The sequence below is a fragment of the Triticum aestivum genome, chromosome 4B (genome assembly GCF_018294505.1).
Source record: "Triticum aestivum cultivar Chinese Spring chromosome 4B, IWGSC CS RefSeq v2.1, whole genome shotgun sequence".
In the NCBI taxonomy this organism is placed as follows: domain Eukaryota; kingdom Viridiplantae; phylum Streptophyta; class Magnoliopsida; order Poales; family Poaceae; genus Triticum; species Triticum aestivum.
This window is the reverse complement of record NC_057804.1, coordinates 446747793-446755207: the sequence shown is the minus strand read 5'-3', so window position 1 is coordinate 446755207 and position 7415 is coordinate 446747793.

The following is a 7415-nucleotide window of genomic DNA, read 5'->3' as shown; positions in this document are numbered from 1 at the left end:
AAAAAAATGAACAAAATAGCCATTGCGTACAAAAGAAAACGGGAATTTGCCATGTGTTGAGATTAAAAAATGCCAACGTGTAAAAAAATGGGAAGGTGAAAAGAATACCAAAAATGAATTTTTGGTCACCTGACTAAAATATACCCATTACAAAATATTGACAAGATTTTGTACAACAGATGAAATTTTCCCCAAAAAATTGTCAATCGATTAGAATATCTTTTTTTTTTGTAATTTGGCATGATGTGTTTTTAACAATGCCAAGTTGTACAACATTTTGATTTCTAAAAATTTAAAAACATGGCAAAATAAATTGTACGCCCTCCGTTTCTAAATATAAATCTTTTTAGTGATTTCAATATGGACTACTTACGAATATATATAGACGTACTTTAGAGTGTACATTCACTCATTTTGCTCTATATGTAGTCCATATAGACTTATATTTAGGAACGGAGGGAGTATAATACTCTCTAATGATGATGACATGACAATTTCTTAAAAAATTACTATGGCAAAAAGTTTTGTTATGAAATTGCCATGGCAAAAATAATGCCAAGGAAAATCGAACAATACAAACAAAAATTATGAAAAAGAAAATGCCATCGCAAGATACATGTTAAATGAAAACAGTACAAAACAAAAATGTCATGGCAGATGCATATTAAAATATTTGCCATGGTTTTTCTAATTTAAAAGGGCATCTTTTTTTATGTAAGAAATTGACATGTATGTGAAATAACACAAAAGATGGCCAAAAAAGTGCCATGACAAGATGCATACTCAAGTTGCCGTTATTTGAAAAGTAAAATTGCCATGTTATATGAACTACAATTGCTCTAATCCATGGTTTAAAAAGATAGGAAATTGCCATGGCAAAAGAATTGAACAGATTGCCATGAAGTGTATTCATATATTGGAAAAGTGCCATGGCCCATAAACTACAATTGCCATGCTCCATGCAATAAAGTTGTCAAGGTCCCATCAAAGAAAATAATTTGTTGTCACTATTACAAAGAGAAAAGAGTTTGCCATGACATGTAAACAACATTTGCCATGTATGAATTATGAATTTGACATGCCCGCAAAAATAAATAATTTTTCCATGGTTCAAAAAATAAAATTGCCATGGTTAGGAAGATGTCTTTGTCATGGTTAAGAAAGAAAAATCGCCATGGCAACATTTTTTTTGCCATGGCCTAACTTACAACATTGACAAGACCAAACATTAACTTTGGCATGGTAGAAGGAAAAAAATAGAGATTAACATTCAGTTTGCCATGGTTGAAAAAAGTAAATTTGCCATGTTTCAGACAATAAATATGCCATGATCATAATAAATATAAATTTGCCATGGTGTAACTTAAAGTTATCATGTTCAAAAACAAATAACTTTGCCATGGAAATGAAAATCTTAAGTAAGCATGGAAACATTCTTCGAAAATAAGATATGGCAACGACAATGCATTTTTTTAGTAAAGTTGCCATGTTAATGGAAAACATTTGTAAACATCTTAAGTTGCCATAAAATACAAAGTTTACACTAAAAAAGTTGCCATGAACTTTACATATATATGGATACATGATGGTAAAAAAATGAAGTTTACACTATGAAAGTTGCTATCATGGCAATATATGCAAAATGATGTATGGCAAAAAATGTTTCTCTACACACATGGAAATTTTTGAATCATACATGTAATCACCATAGTAGAAAAAATTTCAAAACATCAAACTTGTCATGTTCTCAAACTAATTTGTAATTGCCATGGCAATATTCTTCGGATGGACATGGCAACAGACACAACGAATCATGGCAACACATGCTTTTAGTTGTCATGGCAAAAAACACATCTACAAAATTACCGATTTTAGTTGCCATGGCCAGTTTGTCATGTTTTTTAGCATCTTAGGTTACCATGTTTTTGAGCATCTTAGGTTACCATGTTTTTGAACATCTTAAGCTGTCATGGCAAGTTTGCCATGTTTTTGAATATCTCAATTAAAGAAGTTTGCCATGTTTTTGAACAACTTAATTAAAGAAGTATGCCATGTTTTTGAACATATTAAGCTGTCATGGAAAGTTTGCCATGTTTTTGAACATATTAAGTTGCCATGGAAAGTTTGCCATGTTTTTGAACATCCATAACTTTGACATGTTTTTGAACATATATAGCTTTGCCATATTTTTTATCATCTACATATTTTATTTGAGAGACTTGCAATGTATGTAAAAGAACACGAAAAAATAAACTAAATTTGCCATTGCAAATTTGTATTAAAATTTTCTATGGTATTTAATTAAAATCGCCATGTTTTATTTGAGAAATTTGTTGTGTAGATAAAAAAATGGAGAAATGAACAAAAGTGCCATGGTTTATGCAAATGAAAATTGCCATGATATTTTTAGCTATAAATGCCATGCTTTGCATAAGAACTATGGCACAGGCAAATCAAAATTTACCATGGTGTTTTAGCTACAATTTCCATGGTGTTTTGCCGTGTATGTGGAGAAAACACAAATAATGAGAAATTAGGGTGGTGCATAAAAAATGAAATTAGAACCCTATGTAGATCATGGCAAAATGAAAATGAAAACAAACATGGTCCACAAAGTTAAACTGCCATGGGCTATAAAGTGAATCTGTCATGGTCCATGAAGAAAACAAGTTTTGACATTGTGTAAAAAAAAGGATTCAAGCCTATTTAAAATCCTATGCAAATCACGACAAAATTTGCCGTGGTATGAAACCTAAAAGTAGCACACAAATTCATTTCCTAGGACAAAGAGATTTGATTGAAACTTTGGATAAAACTTGATGGCAACTACATGTATACAACAATTGTAACTATGAAAATTCTTGGCAAGTGATACTGATGGACAAATATTGTGAGAAGAATCACACAAAAAAGAGGGTCACGCTCGATACAGTGCATACATAACTCAGCTAGAAGAAGTTGTAAGAAATGGTCATATGGTGGTATGGCAAAAATGTTGGAAATTTGGTTGTTGTGATCCATGGCAACTCTAGACTGGACACATGGCAAAATTTAGCAAATTTGTTTGTTTCCCTAAGAACGGCATGAAAAAATTACCATGGAGACAATATGAACTTTGCCATCACAAAAAACAAGGCAAAAAACAATAATTTGAACTAAATATTTCATTCACATTTCCCCCTGTTTAGTTAGTTTCCTAAATGAATGGAAAGCGATGTATTTTGCTTGAGACAATTCAACATTCACTAGGACAACAACACTAGTTAGAACACCGAACTAATTAGCCACACAGGACACAGTCAGTTATAAAAAAATCAATCAAAAATTTGCAAAACAGAAGCACATTGAACTAGTTTCTCGTATTTTTCCATGAATCTAAATACAATCATCTTGCTATCGAGGCTACATCGATGCATAGTGATGAGCTGGGAGTACCTCATGGCCCTTATTCCCACTTAAAAACATCATCTTGGCTGACAAATTCACTGTTTTGACATTTCTATGAAAGTTTTACACGATTTGACCCTTATATGAAAAAAAAATTGTATCTGACCCTTTTTCTACCGCCATAGACGTTGGCAGTAGATTATAATGGGCTACCGCCATTGCCGATGGCGGTAGGCTCCAGTCCATGTTGCATAGACGAAATGACATGGCAATGCGTACCGCCATAGCCTTCGGCAGGGTGCCTAGGCGAAAACTAAGATATAAAGGGTGGCCTGCGATGTACTAGCACAGAAGTAGTGTGTAGGTCAAGTGGCTAGCGTGAGTTGTATTCTTTAGCTAGGTCCTGTGTTTGATACTAGATCTAAGCACTTTTTTGTTCTTTTATTTTTTCTGAAATAAAAAGAACATTTTGTCTAATTAATGGTGGATAAGGATTATTGTTAATTTTTTTACTTATCTGTAACTATTTCTTAAAATTCATAGAAATATGTAAATATATATGATGCCTAGGTAAAATGCGGGTCTCTGCATATAAATGTATTTCTTCACATTTTTCGGTAGAACAATAATAGTGCGGATTTCAGCAAAATTGAAACATATTGTCATGTCTAGGAAGATAATAAGTGGATCATCTTACATGGGCAGATTGGCCCCATTTCTGATTCTTCTTTTACTTATATTATGGGTTATTCCACTATCTACAGGCTGAATTGTAGAACTACTACGAAGGGGCCTTTATTTTTGTTGGAAATATATCCATTACAATGTCTTTTGTTTTTATATTTGAAAATATGCTTTAGCTAATGCACAAATAATATGAGATTATTTAACAAGCTAGCCACCAGAAGGCTTTACTAGTAGTGTACACGGCAAGATGTATGCTTTATCAGATTGTGTGCACTCCAATATCTGTTACTCCCTCTTTACCAACCAAAATACACATAGGTTAATATACACGGGAGTACCTCATTTTACCCTAGGCATTATATATGTTTATACCAAAATATATACTGGTTAAATATACACGGGAGTACCTCATTTTACCCTAAGCATTATATATGTTTATTCCAAAATATATATGGGTTAAATATACACGGGAGTACCTCATTTTACTCTAGGCATCATATATGTTTATACCAAAATATACATGGCGAGAACTATTTACGTACCACACCATATATGTTTCAATTTTTCTGAAATCCGCACTATTATTGTTCTACTGAAAATGTGAAGAAAAACATTAATATGCTGAAACCCGCATTTTACCATAGGAATCATATATATTTAGATTTTTTTGGGAATTAAGAAAAAATAGTTATAGATAAGTAAAAAAAGTTTTCTAACAATAATTCACACCCAATATTAATTAGGCAAAATGTTCTATTTAGTTGGGCAAAAACAAAGAAAGAAAAAAAATCTGCTTAGGCCAGACTCTAATGTCGTGGTTCTAAGTCTGACAGTAGAATAGGGGGGGGGGGTAGGAATGAAGATGCAAGATCCTAGCTATGGAGTAGTTGTATACGCAATAGATTTACGAGTTCAGGCCCTTCTCTGAGGAAGTAACAGCCCTACGTCTCGGAGCCTAGAGGCGGTCGACTGGATTATATGCGTATGAATTACAGGGGTGCGAACCCTTTACACTGAGAAGGGGGTGGCTTATATAGTGTCTGCCAGACCCCTCCGACCCTCAGTTATGCGGGGTATAAAGTACATTAAGGCCTGGCGTTACTGGTAACGCCTTACATAAAGTGTCATCATGACCATAAAGACTACTTAATTACAGACCATTTGGATACAGAGTGGCTCTTGATCTTCTGGTGGTCGAGTGAGTCTTCATGGTCGAGTGTCTTTGAGTCCGTCGAGTGGAATCCTTCCAGGTCGACTGGAAGGCAGCTTCTGCTAAAGATGTCCTTGGGGAGGGTACCTTGGACAGGTCCATGACCCTACCCTAGGTACATGACTTCATCATTAGCCCCCGAATGGATCGAGGTTTGAGTGCGGAAGGAGTTAATAATCTTTCCGACCTGTTTTTGTGCTGGGAGTGTGTCTTACTCAGGATCAATGACTTTTTAGCGATGGGGTCAACTTCTCTTTCAGTCGCCTTGATCCATTCTTTACATCTGCCGAGTGAACTTTAGGAACTTGGAGATTTCCGAGCGGCGGATCGGAGGAGATCTGTCGTCTGACAAGTTGCTCTGCTGTTAGCGAATTTAGCGGGATCCGAATTTTGGGAAGCGCGCGAAGCGGAGAAGGCCGTAGTACTCGGATGGGATAAGGTGAAGACGCCTCGATCTCCGCACCGCCTTTTTCGCCACGTATCGCGCGTGCGACTGTTGCGGGATTTGACAGGATTGTCCAGGCCTACCAGTCAGCCACTCGGGAGCGACTCCATATAAGGCACCGGGCGAGGGTTTTTGAACACTGCGCCCTCATTTTCCCCTCCTCCGTCTTCAGATTCATCTGCTTCGCTCGCCACCTGCTCCGCGCTGCTGCTCTGTGCCTGCTTCGCCAGTGACAATGGTGAAGGAGAAGACGGCGGTTTTGGAGCGAGCGAAGAAGGCGACGGCGAAGGCGAAGGGGAGAGCGACCAATCGGGGCGGCTCCTCGTCGCGGTCCAGCCTGCCGCAAGGCTGGATCCAGGGAGATTGGATCCGCTCGACCATCACCCAGAAGGATCTCGACGACCTGGCCAACGAAGGGTTGATCTCCCACGGGTCAGCAAGGCTTCCGCGGACGGAGTGGCAGCCTCAGCCTCAGGAGGGTGAGTGTGTCCTCTTAGCCACCCATGTCGATCGCGGGTTTTCTCTGCCGCCGAATCTTTTCTTTCGGGGGTTTCTGAACTTCTTTGGGGCGCAACTCCATCACTTCACACCCAACTCCATTGCCTATCTCGCCTCTTTCGTGTCTTTGTGCGAAAACTTCTTGGGTTGTCGGCCGCACTGGGGCCTTTTCAAACACATATTCACTTGTCGCTCTCAGACGGTGAAAAAGGCTAATCCGAATGACGAGAGAACCCAAGTAATCCAGATGTGTGGGGGTCTTGGGGTCCAGATGAGGAGTAAGAGTGCTTTTCTAGCTTTGACCCCTCCCGAGTCTGTTAGAGGGTGGCAGTCGACCTGGTTCTACTGCCAAGACCAGTCGACGCCAGGGCAGTCGACTGGGCTCCCTCCCTTCTCCATGAGTCGAGTGAACAAGCCGTCTTCTCTGAAAGTGCTTCCGGAGGAGAAGGCTCAGGTTAAAATGTTGATGGAGCGTGTAGTCCAACTCATTCGCGACGGTGTGACCGGCATGGATCTTGAGGTTTTCCTTCGACGGTGCATCCAGCCACTCCAATACCGGGGCCACCCGATGTGGTTGTACTCTGGTACCGAAGACACCACTCGGGTCCACCCAGAGGAGGTCGACGATGCCACACTGGAGAGGTGGATGACTGCCATCACAGGGAACAAATATAACCCTCGTGGAGCTAGGAGGATCCCACCACTCGACCAGTCGTACGAACCAGACAAGGTATGACCACTTATCTCCGACTGTGATCCTGTTTCATTCATCCTGTTTTACTGCAAATCGGTCGATTGACCTTCGTCTTGTTTTGTTGCCTTCCAGAGCACTACTGAGTTGTATTCGATGCCCAATGGGGCGCAAGTTCAGACCGAAGAGGAGGAAGGAAGCGGGGGCGAAAGTCAGGAGGAGTGGGAATCGGATGGCGAGGAGGGTGAAGAAGACGCTGGCTCTGACGAGGAAGAGGAGGAAGAGGAGGAGGAGGAAGTCCAGCCTCCCCGTTCCGAAAGACGATCGAAGCTTGTCCATGATCCTGCAGTCGAGCGCGGCAAGGGAGCTGTGCCTGTTGTGCAGTCGACCAAGCATTCTCGGACGACCTCTCCGGCGCCGACTGAGAAAGCACCGAAGCAATCCCGAGCGGTGTCATCAAAGCCAACGAAGGCCCTGCCAAAGATGAAGATGGGGAT